A 15,738-nucleotide genomic window follows, 5' to 3' on the forward strand; every position below is an offset into this window, starting at 1 on the left:
TGTGGACAAGATAATCACAAGAGACACGTGATTTTTATCCCGTGGTTCGGCCAAGTAACACTTGCCTACTTCCACGTTGTGGCGTCCCAATGGACGAGGGTTGCACTCAACCCCTTTCAAGTGATCCAATGATCAACTTGAATACCACGACTTTCTTCCTTATAGTCTTTTTCCCGTTTGCGAGGAATCTCCACAAGTTGGAGCCTCTCGCCCTTACAATATTGATCGCAAAGAATGCACAAGAGTAAGGTTGGGAAGAGCAACACACACAAGACTCAAATAAGCAACACAACCACGCACACAAGTCACGACTTGAGCTCGAAACACAACACACGGAGTTCACAACTCAAATGGAGCTCAAATCACTATCACAAAGAATCGAATGCGTGAAGTTGGAGTCTTGGAGTCTTAGGATGCTTAGTGAATGCTTGGGGTGACTCCTCCATGCGCCTAGGGGTCCCTTTTATAGCCCCAAGGTAGCTAGGAGCCGTTGGAGACCAACTTGGAAGGCAATTCCTTCCTTCTGTCGAGTGGCGCACCGGATAGTCTGGTGCGCCACCGGACAGGTCCTATAGACGGTCCGGTGCGCAATCTCCTTCCAAAATTGGCATAACCGATCGTTTCTCCTCTGGGCTGACTGGCGCACCAGACATTGTCCGGTGCACACCGAACAGTCCGGTGCACCAGCTGACCGTTGGAGCAGTCCACGTGTCGCGCGAAGATTGTGCGGTCGACCGTTGGCGCAGGCGACCATTGGCTCACCGGACAGTCCGGTGCACCACCAGACAGTCCGATGAATTATAGCCACATCACCCCTTTGCTTTTCCCGAGAGCGCCGAGTTCACCGCGGATGACTCACCGGACAGTCTGGTACCCCACCGGACGGTCCAGTGATTTTTAGTCGTACACCGCCGTCGAGTCCCGAGAGCGGCGAGTTCACGCGGACCAGCTTGGCGCACCAGACACTGTCCGGTGCACCACCGGACACTGTCCAGTGAACCACCGGACAGTCTGGTGTGCCAAGCCGAGCTGGAGTTTGCTGCACATAGCCAACTCTTTTTCTAATTATTTTCTCATTGTTTATAGCACTTAGACAAAACACATTAGTACTCAAAACAATGTACTAAGTCTAGAAACGTACCTTTTCCTTTGATTTGCACTTCTCGCTTTGTTTGGCACATAAGAACTTAATTAAACATGTTGGGCACTTAATCACCAAAACATTATAGAAATTGCCTAAGGGCACATTTCCCTTTCAGCTGACAATGAATCCGAGTAACTTCCCTGCTGGTACTCCGAAGACACAATTTTCTGGGTTGAGCTTCCACTGGTATCGCCTCAGGCTGTTGAAGACCAGCTGCAAATCTTCGATGAAGTTTTCTGAGTTTTCTGTTTTGATTACCACATCGTCAACATAAGCTTCTACCAGCTTGCCCCAGTGATCGGCTAAGCATGTTTGGATAGCTCTCTAATAAGTCGCTCCTGCGTTCTTGAGGCCGAACGACATGGAGGTATAGCAGAAAGCTCCAAACGGGGAGATGAATGCAGTTTTTTCCTCATCTTCTTTTGCTAAGCTGATCTGATGGTATCCAGAATAGCAGTCCAGGAAGGACAATATAGAACATCCGATGGTCGAGTCAACCACCTGATCTATTCTAGGGAGTCCGAAGGGATCCTTCGGACAGTGTTTGTTGAGATCTATATAGTCGACGCACATGTGCCAATCCACTTTATTCTTTTTAGTACAAGAACAGGATTTGCTAGCCATTCAGGGTGAAGTACTTCTCTAATGAACCCTGCAGTGACTAAGCGAGCTAACTCGGCGCGAATAGCCTCTCTCTTGTCAGGCGTGAAACGACGCAGTTTTTGTCAGATCGGCCTTGCTTGGGGATAGACCTTCAGTTTGTGCTCGGCCAGTTCTCTTGGGACTCCCGGCATATCCACGGGCTGCCATGCGAATACGTCTCGGTTATCTTGCAGGAACCGGACGAGCGCAATTTCCTATTTGTCGTCCAGGCTGGAGCTGATGATGGTAGTCATGCGTTCATCAGCGAATCCAAGGTTGATCCTCTTTGTCTCCTCAGTCGGCCGCATAGAGGTCACGACTTGAGCTTCGTTCGCAGGTATTGCGAGGTCTCCCTCAGGCTTTGAGTTTGTCTGCGCGGAGGAAGTTGTTTGTGGTTTGGTAGTGAGGGCCGCCTGAATGGCTACTCGGATACATTCCGCGGTGCCTTGGAAGTCGGCGCGCACGGTGATGATCCCTTGTGGTCCTAGCATCTTCAATATCATGTACGAATAGTGCAGAATGGCCATGAATTTCGCCAATCCTGGCCTGCCGATGATGGCATTGTATCAGCAGTCAAACTTTGCCACCTCGAACCTTAGGAACTCGGTTCTGTAGTTTTCCAGAGTTCCAAAGGTAACAGGCATGTAGATGTGTCCAAGAGGGTATTCTCCTTCGGTTGGCACAATGCCGAAGAAAAGAGTGTCTGACTCATGGAGCTCTTTGAGTGCAACTCCCAAGCCTAAGAGTGTCCGGGGGAAGGTGACGTTGATGCTGCTTCCCCCGTCCACTAATACTTTCTTTACCCTGCTCTCTCGGATCACTGGATCGACGAGAAGCGGGTACTTGCCCGAATGATCGAAGTTGAGCCATTGGTCCACCCGGGTAAAGGTGATCTGGTGTTCTGACCACTGATAGGGAGCGGGGGCACTGGTGGTTGCCACCAGTATCTATTTGTCGTTGAGCTTTTGTTGCCTCTTATTCTCTTGCGACCCGTGTCCTTCGAAGATGACGTTGACCTCTCTGTCGACGCGCGGGAATGCTCCACCTCCTCCCCCTTCCTATTACTAAGGTCGTCGATGTTCATCGGGTCCTCCTCGTGGTGGGGGAGGTGGTAGAGGTTGAAAGGGTTGGCCATTCCCGATGGAATGCTTGAAGTCTTTGCAGTTCCACAAGGTGTGGTGCATATCCTTGTGATACGGGCACTGGGCATCGAGGATGTCGTCCAGTGTCCGCTCGCCTCCGCGGGGTGCACCTCGAGCACGAGAGACGGGTGGTCCAGCAGCATGAACCTCTTCATGAGGCCTCTTCTCCCAACGCTTGTCGGGTTGCTGGTTCACGTCACACCGCGGTGCAGATGGAGCAGGCTTCATTCCTCCGATGAGGTCCTGAGCCCGTTCGTCGGTGGTGATGTAGAGGTCCGCTTCTCGGAACAGCTGCTCGGAGGTGGTTGGCGCCTTTTGCAGTATGGCTCGGACGAAGGCCGAGTCGTTAGACCCCCGGTAGAAGTCCTCGATCACTGCTGCCTCATCGACCTCGGGGATGCGATTCCTCATGGTCTGAAACCTCTTGAGGTATGATCGAAGTGTTTCGTCCCCCTGGCGTCTGATGGATTTGAGGTCCCATGGCTGTGCCGGCTTGTCGGAGAGGGATTGGAAGTTGGCAACAAAGCGCCGACTGAAGTCACTCCAATCATCGATGCAGTGTCGCGGTAGGTGTCATAGCCATTGCAATGCATCTTGCCCAAGGACGATGGGCAAGTACGTAGTCATTATGTCTTTAGTTGTGCCAGTGGCCCGGGCAGCGGTCGTATAGACGGCCAACCAGCCTTCGGGGTCCTGCTTGGGCTCGTATTTGTCGACATTGGAGACTTTGAAGTTTGGGGGCCACTGGATGGCCCTAAGACGCGGAGTAAGCGCAGATACTTTGCACGTGTCCTCTTGTCGATGATTGTGGTATCGGTCCCGAGGAGGGGAGTTGCTGATGTGCTGTCTAGACCGTCCCCGGGTTGTGCCACCAGTTGAAGCCATTGCCGACTCAACTATAGTGGCATGACTTCATGCTGGGACGCTGTGGTCCCGACCGTACTCCTCTCGGCGTTGTATCCCATTCTCGTGTCGTCGTTCGCGTGAAGCGTTGATGGAGCTCCGCGCATCTCGGTGACTGTTGATGGCATGTTGTAGATCGCTTGGAGGATGAGCGAGGGGTAGAAGATGATTAGCCGCCCGAGTGAGCAGCCGCTGATAGCCTTCAGCGTCTGGAGTCTGGGGGAGTCCATCGGCTATCCGAGCCAACACTCCTCCGACTTCACTCGGTGTGTTCATTGCACGGGCGAAGTCAGGGTTCAGGTTTCGCGCGAAGAGAGGGTTCTCTCAGCGTAGCCTCACATCCTGTTCAGCTTGCTCTTGAGCCTGCCGGCGATCACGTCGACGAGAGTTCCTCCTTTCTCTAAAGACTCGTTCGTTAGGAGTTTCTCCTACTTCTGATACTTCATCTCGGGACACAGGCTGTGCCGGGTCCCGCTCCCTAGCTTCATGATGTTGCCGAATATTCCGGCGTCGGTTCCTCCGTCGCCGAGCTTCTCGCTGAGGAGGTTCTTCCCCTAGCATGGTTGGCTCATCGTCAGAGATGGGAGATGATTCCACTCTTCCCCCTATGAAGAGGACGTCGGGGTAGAAAGGAGTTTTTGTGGTGACAAACTTCTTTCTATCCTTCTTTGAAGGCGAAGGTGCCAGAAGAGCAGCTTGACGGGCCTCTATCCCGCTTGCTTCTTTTTTTCCTCGTAATCCGTGTCCACTCTTCTGTGGACGAGGTGGACAACGGGGTTCTTTGGGTAAATGAATTCTCAGCTCCTGACTTGCAGGAGGTAGTCTTCGCCTGGGGCGCTGGAGGTTGTGCTATTTGCTGCCTCATTCCGGCTTTCTCGGAGATTTTCGGGGACGACTTTTTCTCCGGTGGATCTGCTATGCAATGTAGAATTCCTTCTTCGTCTGCCACGGACGAGATGGTCCCGAAGCAGAACACGGATCCAGGGCGGAGAGCGATCTTGTATTGGAAAGTGATGGCCATTGAGCTAGCTTGGATCAACGACACACCCCCTACCTGGCGCGCCAGCTGTCGGTGTTTGGGACCCGACCGCGCACCCGGGGTTACCCCTCGAGGTGCTTTTGGGTAGGACGGTGTTGCTGATTGTAGCTCGATGGTTCGTGCTAGGCGCACGGGAGACAATAGACAATTTTCTACAGGTTCAGACCGCTTGGAGAGGCGTAATACCATACTTCCTGGTGTGGTTCTTTATGTGGTGGGTTACAGGGGAATTCTCTAGTATGAAGGATGCTAGAGAGCGGAGTAGATGGCTGATGAATGACTTGCCTTTTGATGGGGTGCCCCCTAGGCCTTATATATCCAACCGTGGGCCACTACATGCATGTATGATAATGATATATTCCTAAGTAATAGTGAACAGACTGAACTTATCTTCCAATGATCTTGCCGACTTATTCTCATTTGGTTCCAATGTCCAAGGTGGTCACGCGGGAAAATCGGATCAGAGCTGTGGATAACGCTCAAAACCCACGAGCCGCCTTGGCCCACGTTTGTTCATTCCCTGCGTCGACCCATTCTGCCAGCAGTTCTCCCCTGGCCCATGGAAGGACGATCTTGTGAAACAATAGGCCCAAGGCCTTTCGCGAGGCCTTCTAGCCTTCTAGTGGACCCAGGGGATATCTATCCCCCACAGTACTACAAGAAGAATGGCGGCGATGCCCACGTTTGTCGGGAATGGGACTTCGATGAGAGCTCCACCGACTCCTCCTCCGACGAGGATGCCGCCAACATCGCCGTCAACAAGGGTCTTCTCTTCCGCAACGTCGGCCACAAGTGCCTCATGGCAAAGGACGACAAAAGAAAGAAGGTAAAATCTAGAGCCTCCACTAAATATACAACATCTAGTGATGAGGGTAGCTCTAGTGATGATGAAGATGGTCTGCTTACTCTTTTTGTCAACCTTAACATGCAACAAAAGGAAAAATTGAATGAATTGATAGGTGCTATTCATGAGAAGGATGAACTCTTGGATAGCCAAGAGGAATTCCTTATTAAGTAAAATAAAAAACATGTTAAGGTAAAGAATGCTTATGCTCAAGAAGTAGAGAAGAATGAAAATTTGACTAAGGAGCTTAGCACTTGCCATGACACTATTTTCAACCTTAGAACTGAGAACGGTAATTTATTTGCTAAGGTTGATAAGTTAAAAGCTTGTGATGATTCAATTACCAATCTTAAAAATGATAATGCTAGTTTAATTGCTAAGATTGATCGATTGAATGAATCAATACTAGCCTTAAAACTGAGAATGATAAGCTAATTTCTAAGGCTAAAGATTTGAAAGTTTGCAATGTTTCTATTTCCAATCTTAGAAATGAGAATGCCATGTTACATGCTAAGATTGATGAATTAAATGCTTGCAAACCCTCTACATCTAGTGTTGATCATGTTACTATTTGTACTAGATGTAGAGACATTAATGTTGATACTATTCATGATCACCTAGCTTTAATTAAACAACAAAATGATCACATAGCACAACTAACTAGTAAAATTAATGAGCATGAGATAGAGAATGAAAAATTTAAATTTGCTAGAAGCATGCTCTATAATGGGAGACGCCCTGGCATTAAGGATGGCATTGGTTTCAAAGAGGGAAGCAATGTCAAGCTTAATGCCCCTAAGAAATTGTCTAGCTTTGTTAAGGGCAAAGCTCCCATGGCTCAGGATAACGAGGGTTACATTTTATATCCTGCTGGTTATTCTGAGCACAAGATTAGGAGAATTCATGCTAGCAAGTCTCATTCTATTTCTCATCATGCTTTTATGTATAAGAATGAGGCATCCAGCTCTAGGCATTCCACTCATATTAACATGCCTAAAAAGAAAACTCCTGCTGCATCAAATGAACCTAATGTTTCATTTAAGACTTTTGATGCATCTTATGTGCTAACTAACAAATCAGGCAAAGTAGTTGCCAAATATGTTGGGGGCAAACACAAGGGCTCCAAGACTTGTGTTTGGATACCCAAGGTGCTTGTTTCTAATGTGAAAGGACCCAAGACCGTTTGGGTACCTAAGAACAAGGCCTAAATTTGTTTTTGTAGGTTTATGCATCCGGAGGGCTCAAGTTGGATAATTGATAGTGGGTGCACAAACCACATGACAGGGGAGAAAAGAATGTTCTCCTCCTATGAAAAAACGAAGATCCCCAACGAGCTATCACATTCAGGGATGGAAATCAAGGTTTGGTCAAAGGACTTGGTAAAATTGCTATATCACCTGACCATTCCATTTCCAATGTTTTTCTTGTAGATTCTTTAGATTACAATTTGCTTTCTGTATCTTAATTATGCAAAATGGGTTACAACTGTCTTTTTACGGATATAGGTGTTACTGTCTTTAGAAGAAGTGATGATTTAGTAGCATTTAAGGGAGTATTAGAGGGTCAGCTATACTTAGTTGATTTCAATAGAGCTGAACTCGATACTTGCTTAATTGTTAAGACTAATATGGGTTGGCTCTGGCATCACCGACTAGCCCATGTTGGAATGAAGAATCTTCACAAGCTTCTAAAGGGAGAGCACATTTTGGGACTAACCAATGTTCATTTTGAGAAAGACAGGGTTTGTAGCGCATGTCAAGTAGGGAAGCAAGTTGGTACCCACCATCCACACAAGAACATAATGACAATAGACATGCCACTAGAACTACTCCACATGGATTTATTTGGCCCGATCGCTTACATAAGCATCGGCGGGAGTAAGTATTGTCTTGTAATTGTGGATGATTATTCTCGCTTCACTTGGGTGTTCTTTTTGCAGGAAAAATCTTAGACCCAAGAGATCTTAAAGGGATTCTTGAGACGGGCTCAAAATGAGTTCGGATTAAGAATAAAAAGATTAGAAGCGACAACTGGACGAAGTTCAAGAACTCTCAAATTGAAGGCTTTCTTGAGGAGGAGGGCATCAAGCATGAGTTCTCTTCTCCCTACACACCTCAACAAAATGGTGTAGTGGAGAGGAAGAATAGAACTCTACTGGACATGGCAAGGGCCATGCTTGATGAGTACAAGACTCCGGACCAGTTTTTGGATGAGGCGATTAACACCGCCTGCTACTCCATCAACCGGCTCTACCTTCACCGAATCCTTAAGAAGACATCATACGAACTCCTCACTGGTAAAAAGCCCAATGTTTCATATTTTAGAGTCTTTGGTAGCAAATGCTTTATTCTTGTTAAAAGAGGTAGAAAATCTAAATTTGCTCCTAAGGCTGTAGATGGCTTTTTACTTGGTTATGACTCAAACACAAGGGCATATAGAGTTTTCAACAAATCCACTGGATTAGTTGATGTTTCTTGTGACATTGTGTTTGATGAGACTAATGGCTCCCAAGTGGAGCAAGTTGATCTTGATGAGCTAGATGATGAAGAGGCTCCGTGTGTTGCGCTAAGGAACATGTCCATTGGGTATGTGTGTCCTAAGGAATCCGAAGAGCCCACTCATGCACAAGATCAACCATCATCTTCTAATCAAGCATCTCCACCAACTCAAGATGAGGATCAGGCTCAAGACAATGAAGAAGAAGATCAAGAAGATGAGCCACCTCAAGAGGAGGACAATGATCAAGGGGGATATGACAATGATCAAGACAAAGAAGATGATCTGGGTCAACGACCACCACACCCAAGGGTCCACCAAGCGATTCAAAGAGATCACCTCGTGAACTCCATTCTCGGTGATATTCATAAGGGGGTAACCACTCAATCTCGAGTCGCTCATTTTTGTGAACATTACTCTTTTGTGTCCTCTATTGAGCCATACAGGGTGGAGGATGCACTAAGAGATTCGGATTGGGTGCTGGCAATGCAAGAGGAGCTCAACAACTTCACGAGGAATGAGGTATGACATTTAGTTCCACGTCCTAACCAAAATGTTGTAGGTACCAAATGAGTATTCCGCAACAAGCAAGATGAGCATGGTGTGGTGACAAGGAACAAAGCCCGACTTGTGGCCAAGGGCTATTCACAAGTCGAAGGTTTGGATTTCGGTGAAACCTATGCACCCGTAGCTAGGCTTGAGTCAATTCGCATATTACTTGCCTATGCTACTTACCATGGTTTTAAGATTTATCAAATGGACGTGAAAAGTACCTTCCTCAATGGTCCAATCAAGGAAGAGGTCTATGTTGAGCAACCTCCCGGCTTTGAAGATGCCAAGTACCCTAATCATGTTTATAAACTCTCTAAGGCGCTTTATGGGCTCAAGCAAGCCCCAAGAGCATGGTTTGAATGCCTAAGAGATTTTCTTATCACTAACGGATTCAAAGTCGGCAAAGCCAATCCTACACTCTTTACTAAAACCATTGCAAAAGATTTGTTTGTATGCCAAATTTATGTTGATGATATCATATTTGGGTCTACTAACAAATCTACTTGTAAAGAGTTTACTAGGATCATGATACAGAAATTCGAGATGACTATTATTGGGGCCTTCGTCCTTCGAAGGTCCTCAAAAACGTGATTTAACAATATCTTTCAAGTGTGACATATGAACAGGTACCTTCAGACTCGGGTTAAAAGCATGTATGATGTAAAAAGCATGATCGTTACGAAGGTTGGAGTTGCTCCGAAGCTACGCGCAAGGGAGCTTCGGCTAAATAGCGAAAAAAGGAACCGACTTAAAGAGGAAAAGGCTATCTAGTCCTCATAGATTTGTCTATAAACCAATAGTAAATATAAAGGGCATGAATGTAATTTCTCACAGGCTGCGTCATGTGCCTATAAATAGATGAACAGTAACCCCGTATTGTTCACGCTGATTGGTATTCGCTTGTGCGTCACGCTTGTACTCTTACCTTCTATCAAGCCGAAGGTACATTTGTAATTCAATATTGTTTCTGTCTTTCCAGGATAACATGATGAGAATGAATTAATAATGTTATATGATTGTTTATGTTATCTCTTATATTTCATATGCTTTTTCTTTTATTAACATATATCGTGTTTGTGAAGGCATGTCCTTCATAACCTTCGTCTGAAGATCATTATATCCTAAGGGAAATAATGCTTCGAAGGACGAAGGACATTAACATTTAACATTTTGTGTTGCCTTGTTCTTAACTCATAGCATTTGAGAACAAGTGACCAACATTGGTGCCCACCTCCGGTGAACTCTTTCGACCACCTTCGGCAAGCACTAACCTTCGTCATGCCGCCGAAGAAAGCTTCAGCGACAGGGGCTGCTGCACTGCAGCCACTGGACCCAAACCAGGAAACTCTTTCTCTCTGAGAAGCTCAAAGCCAGAAGAGGAAGGCCACCAGTCCAACACTCCAGGAGGAGGAATTGGACCAACAGATCAGGGACATGAAAATCATCCATCAACAAGTACAAAGGAAGAAGGAGAAGATGGTGCTGCTGGCTGATCTTCAAAGGAAGATCGACGAAGCTACTAAAGAAGTGTGCCATCTTGTTCAAGATGAACAAGACCGAAGGCCACAACATAGGGAGCTTTGTCAAGAAGGCTTATTCAACGAAGATGGATGGTATGATGATTTCAATCATGATACCTTTACTTTTGATGATGTTTCTCCCTTGGAAGCAGAACTGCAGGCTACCCCATGGCCCCTATCATACAAGCCACCTCAGCTTCCCATGTATGATTGGGAGATAGACTTTCCAGTTGTGAAGATTGGGAGATAGACTTTCCAGTTGAGAAGATTGGGAGACAGTGGTTGTGAAGATTGGGAGATAGACTTTCCAATTGAGGGGATCATAACTTTGCAGGAGGCAATGAACGAGTTGGTCCTTTGGCATCGACGCGACATCAAGTTGGGTGATGAGCCGATCTTAAGCCGTCTATCGCATCATAAGTCACCAATGCCGAATTCAACACCAATGCAACATAAATATAGTTCGATCATTCCATACCCCATGGTGCAGGAAAATATAGCACCGACCTCCACAAAAACCGTTGAAACAATCATATCACCTCTTGCGAAGGAACTCGACGAGGGGGACATAGACAAAATTGTTCCTTAGAATGTTGATGCAAACATCAAAAAGGAAGCAAAGGTTGACACCAATGTTGAAGGGCCAACTACTTCAAAGAAAATTCATCAGCGAATCGCCACTAACAATGTCAAGAAACCGTGAGAAGCAGTGACACGCTACCTGCAAAAATTGAAGAGAGTTATGACAGATCAATCAAAAGCGGAATCAGCATCTCGTGGAGTACGCACACGGTCCCAAATAGACAATTTCGAAGTATGGGAAGAAGATGGAATGATTCATACTCAAGAATCATTACGTCTTAAAATAAATATCCCGATATATAAGAAGAAGGATGTTCCTCCTAAATTTGTGAATGGGAGGCCGTTCTTGATGACGGTGCAACTTTCTAAGTTGTCGACTCCGGAGATTAGAATGCATGAGTGGTACATGGTGGCTAGCAACAAATACAAACTCGAGGACTTCACATTTGTTGTGCCAGAAGATGCATTTTGGAGCAAAGATAATATAGATCCTATGCGGCATTTATTCTTTGACGATCTATGGTCATTGTACCACCGACAAAGGATGGAAACCAACTACTTAACCCTCTTTTGCTTGTAAGTACCTCTAAACTTTCATATTTGTTAGTTTTGTACACGCACACATAAACGAGAGTCTAACGATTAACACTTTTTACACGTAGGATGCAATACATGGATGATAAGAAGAAACAACTTAAGACAGGGTTTCTTGACCTGTTGATGATATCCCAAGCTCACTTACAAAGAAGTTGTTCGGAGACATGGAGAAGAATACAAAGACTTGGATGATGATGAATTTGAGAAAGCCGTCAAACAAAATCAGAGAAAGAAAATGAAGGTAATGGCGGCATACATTGGACGAGCCATATATAATCATGTACAACATGGCAAGGACATAATAATAGCTCTGCACCACTTTAAGTAAGTTCTCAACATGGTTTTGAATTACAAATTATGGCAATCGTGATCTTAACATGTGTTTTCGTCTATGTCTATATAGTGACCAGTACATTTGTATCATGATCTTTCCAAAGCATGGTAAAGTCGTGGTCTTCGACTCACTAAGAATGGAAAAGGCTGCGTATAATGACTTCTTGAAGATTTTAGAGAAGTATGATTATTATTGCACACTTGTACTTATTACAACTTAACAAATGTATTCTTAATCCCACAATGCTATTCTTATATGCAGTGCATACCATTTTTATTGGAAAGATCTTGGCGGCGAACATCCAGAGGACAAGCCTAATTTGTCAATATCATTATTTCCATATGGTGACAAACAACCTCCGGGTACTGTCATGTGCGGTTATTATGTATGCGAATGGTGTCGTGTCACCTTCCATTACATGGTCAATCGTGAGGATGTAAGTTCGCTATCATTGTCTATGTTGCAATTTTTATGTTATATTGTTGCTCATCACATTACTCTTAGCACTGCTTGCTTTTTGCTTTCATTGCAGGTTCCTAAATCCAAGATCAATGCTGAATGGTTAGAAAGAGATATGGTTTCCGTCGGCGTGGCTAAGGTTGTAAAAGACTTGCTTTACTTTATACGCCGTGAAGTTCTTCATCAACAAGGGCTATTCTACAATACAAATGGAAATTTGCAACGCCGAATTGCGGAGATAGTTCAGGTGGCGGAGATAATTCAACTACAATAGGAAAAGTTAATTAGTTCGAAGCTATAAAGCAAATGCCGAAGCTAAAAGTCACGAAACAATACCTAAACGTCTTTCACGTTCTGCAGCTTCCTCAGCTTGTTTCGCTTCCACTCGGGCGTCATGAATATCTTTTTAACTTTTCTTCATAATTTCATGGGCCATTTCTTAGCCACCATTTGTCCAGATGTCGCTGTAAAATTTTTTGCCCATTAAACTTGCTTCAGCTGAGGGATCTTTTGTATCATCCACGGAGAAGGCAGCTTCGGCCTGGGCTAGGGTTTTGACATGGTCGCAACCCGCCTTCTCCAGGATGGCTGAAATTCCTCTTGCACCGGAGAACGCACAGACATCCCCGTGATCACTTAGAATTTCTTCAAAAGCTTCAACCTCTCCGCTTATCCACTCGATAACACCTTCAGGGTCGCCTCGTTTGAAGTTATCTTCGTTTGAATAGGCGCCCACGTTGGTGAAGCTAGCCTTTATCTTTTTCACGCAGCCCAATGATTTTTCAAAGCATCTTTCTTTGGACGCGCGAAGTTCTTCAACTGTTTTTTCTAAATAGTTCTTCCAATATTCACTGATATCTCGGTTAGCTTCGGCAAGACCGCACTTTTCTTTGGCTTCAGCCAATTATTTCCGAAGGTCTTCGATCTCATTCTTTTGGATCTCAGCTTGAGCCTTGAAGCTGGCTTCATCTTCTTTCACTTTGTTCACCAATGAAATCAAGATTTTGTCTTTTTCAAGACCATTGTTCCTTAGTTCGATTACCTCTGAACGAAGGTTGTTCAGAGCTATTATATATCCTTCATCTTCAATATTTTTCTGTGCCCTAAGGGCATTGCTAAGAATTAAGCCCTGCAAGAGGGAGATAGAATTAAGTATAAACAAATAAAATATTTTGTTTTCAAAATACTAAATTAGCCTTTATACCTTTATGCTATTATACGCCAAACTGTCAGCAAGTTCATCTTTTGATAATATTGAAAGGCCATCTTCTAGCTTCGGGAATCCGATGCTTCTACCTATCTTCTGGCATACAGATATCTCTTTAGCATCCGGGAGACAGTACAAAAAAATCTTCTTCCCCACTGCCATTAAACACTAACACCCCCTTCGGGTATTTCAATTTTTGAGCATAGTGTTGTGCTTCTCGTTTTTCTTCTTGAGAAAGTCCCTTTCCTGAAGCATGGCAAATAATGTAATCAAGGCTCTCTTTTAAAGCTTCGGGAGCAGGAGTTGCAACCTTTTCAGACAAAATTTGCTCTGTGGCCTTTTCTTCGGTTGCCTTCTCTTTAATTTCGTCAGCCTCTATCTCAGCGAGCTCTGAAGGCCCAGCCTCAATTTCAGTTTCAATTATGTAGCTTCGACTTTTGCTTGTTTCGTTTCAGCTTCGAGTTGTGCCTTAGAAGCTTCGACAATCTTTCTGGAAGGAGCAGGATTCAAGGTTTTTGTTGTTTCTAATACAACATCTAGTACATTTGCCATCCTCCTCCTCTTAGGAGTTGTGGCAGAACTTTTTTGTGTCTTTGACATTGTTGTTTCTGTTGAAGGGCTTAAAATATCTGGCATCTTTGTTACTTCTTCAGTTTTTGACTTTTCAGCCTTATCTTTGTCAACCTTCGTTTCAACTGGCATCTTCCCTTGCCTTCAAATCATTCTTCACGTAAAACCATTCCTCCATCCAAGCTCCAGGCCATCTTTTCCGGAATGTTGGCACCGGGTGGCTTGTATTGGGGCGAGCGATAAATCCATAACAGCCAAAATTGTTATGATATTGTTCTTTGCCCATGGCCTTCGTCTCATATACAAGCTCGTGCATACTGCAAAAGCATTTCACGCTTGGCTCCAGCCCTTGGCTTCTTACAGCCTAGACAAAAATCCCCATTCTAATAATAGCTTAGGGGGTTATCTGATGAAGGTAAATCTGATATATTTTTAGCACTTCAACCACAAACTTACTCAAAGGGAACCGAAGTCCAGCTTTGAAGAAGCTTCGGTAGATCACAACTTCATTTTCTTCAGGGGCAGGGACGTTGTTGTCTCCGCCAGCTCTCATAATAGACATATCTCGGAAATACCTTCCTCTCATGTTCTCAAGATGACTTTGTTTGATGGTTGATTTTCCGAATATTGAGTGGCTTGGCCTCCAGGGCCGATCCTCAGAATCTTCGCCCCCACTTTCTACATCATAGCTATCGTTGTCACCAGTATCTTCAGATAGGCCCTCCAGTATCTCCTTAGTAATCTTCTTTGTATTTGTTTTTGCCATTGACTCAATAAATCCAGCAATATAAGGATTCACATCCTTCTTCTCCTCAAAAAGCTTCCCCTCTTCAGTCAGCTTCGTCTCAGCAGGAACTTTCTTGTCTTGAGACATTTCTTCTTCAGAAATGACGAAAATGCGTCTTTTTAACCGAAGCTCAGAAAGCTTGAAAACTAGCAAGCGTTAGTGAGCAAGAGCTATGAAATTGAGGAAGTAAAGCAAATGGCGCAAGCAACGTATCAAACATAGTTGGTGTGAGTTCTTATTTATACGCTTAGCACGCTTCAAATTGGGGGGCCTCGTTTATCAATGACTGTTGTCAATGACTAGTTTGCTCTAGATTATATATTCTACAGGTGCCAAAGGTTCAACAAAAACTAATAAAAAGATCAAAGTTAGGGCTCAAAAGAAAGGAGCAAAAGAAACCGAAGAGAACCCTGGTCTGGCGCACCGGACTGTCCGGTGCCCAGGGCCGTACGACTTCAAACTTGCCACCTTCGGGTTTCTGAAGAGCCGCTCCGCTATAATTCACCGGACTGTCCAGTGCACCAGCGGAGCAACGGCTCCAGCGCAACGGTCGACTGCAACGGACACATGCAAAAGTGCTACAGTGCGCGGACAATTCGCGTAGAGTCAGAGCAGCCGCCAGAAGGCGCACCAGACAGTGAACAGTACCTGTCCGGTGCGGCACCGGACTGTCCGGTGCCACATGAAGACAAAGCTCCAACGGTCGAAACCGTCAGGACCCTAACGGTTGGGTGATGTGGCTGGCGCATCGGACAGTGTCCGATGGCGCACCGGACCGGTGCGCCCATCGACAACAGTCTTCCCCAACGATTGAATTGGTGGTTGAGGGCTATAAATACCCCCCAACCACCTCCACTCCAACAATCCAAGCATTCACAACAGAGCATTCAATACAAGAGGAATACACTACACTCCAAGAC

The sequence above is a fragment of the Zea mays genome, chromosome 1, assembly GCF_902167145.1.
Source record: "Zea mays cultivar B73 chromosome 1, Zm-B73-REFERENCE-NAM-5.0, whole genome shotgun sequence".
Lineage (NCBI taxonomy): Eukaryota > Viridiplantae > Streptophyta > Magnoliopsida > Poales > Poaceae > Zea > Zea mays.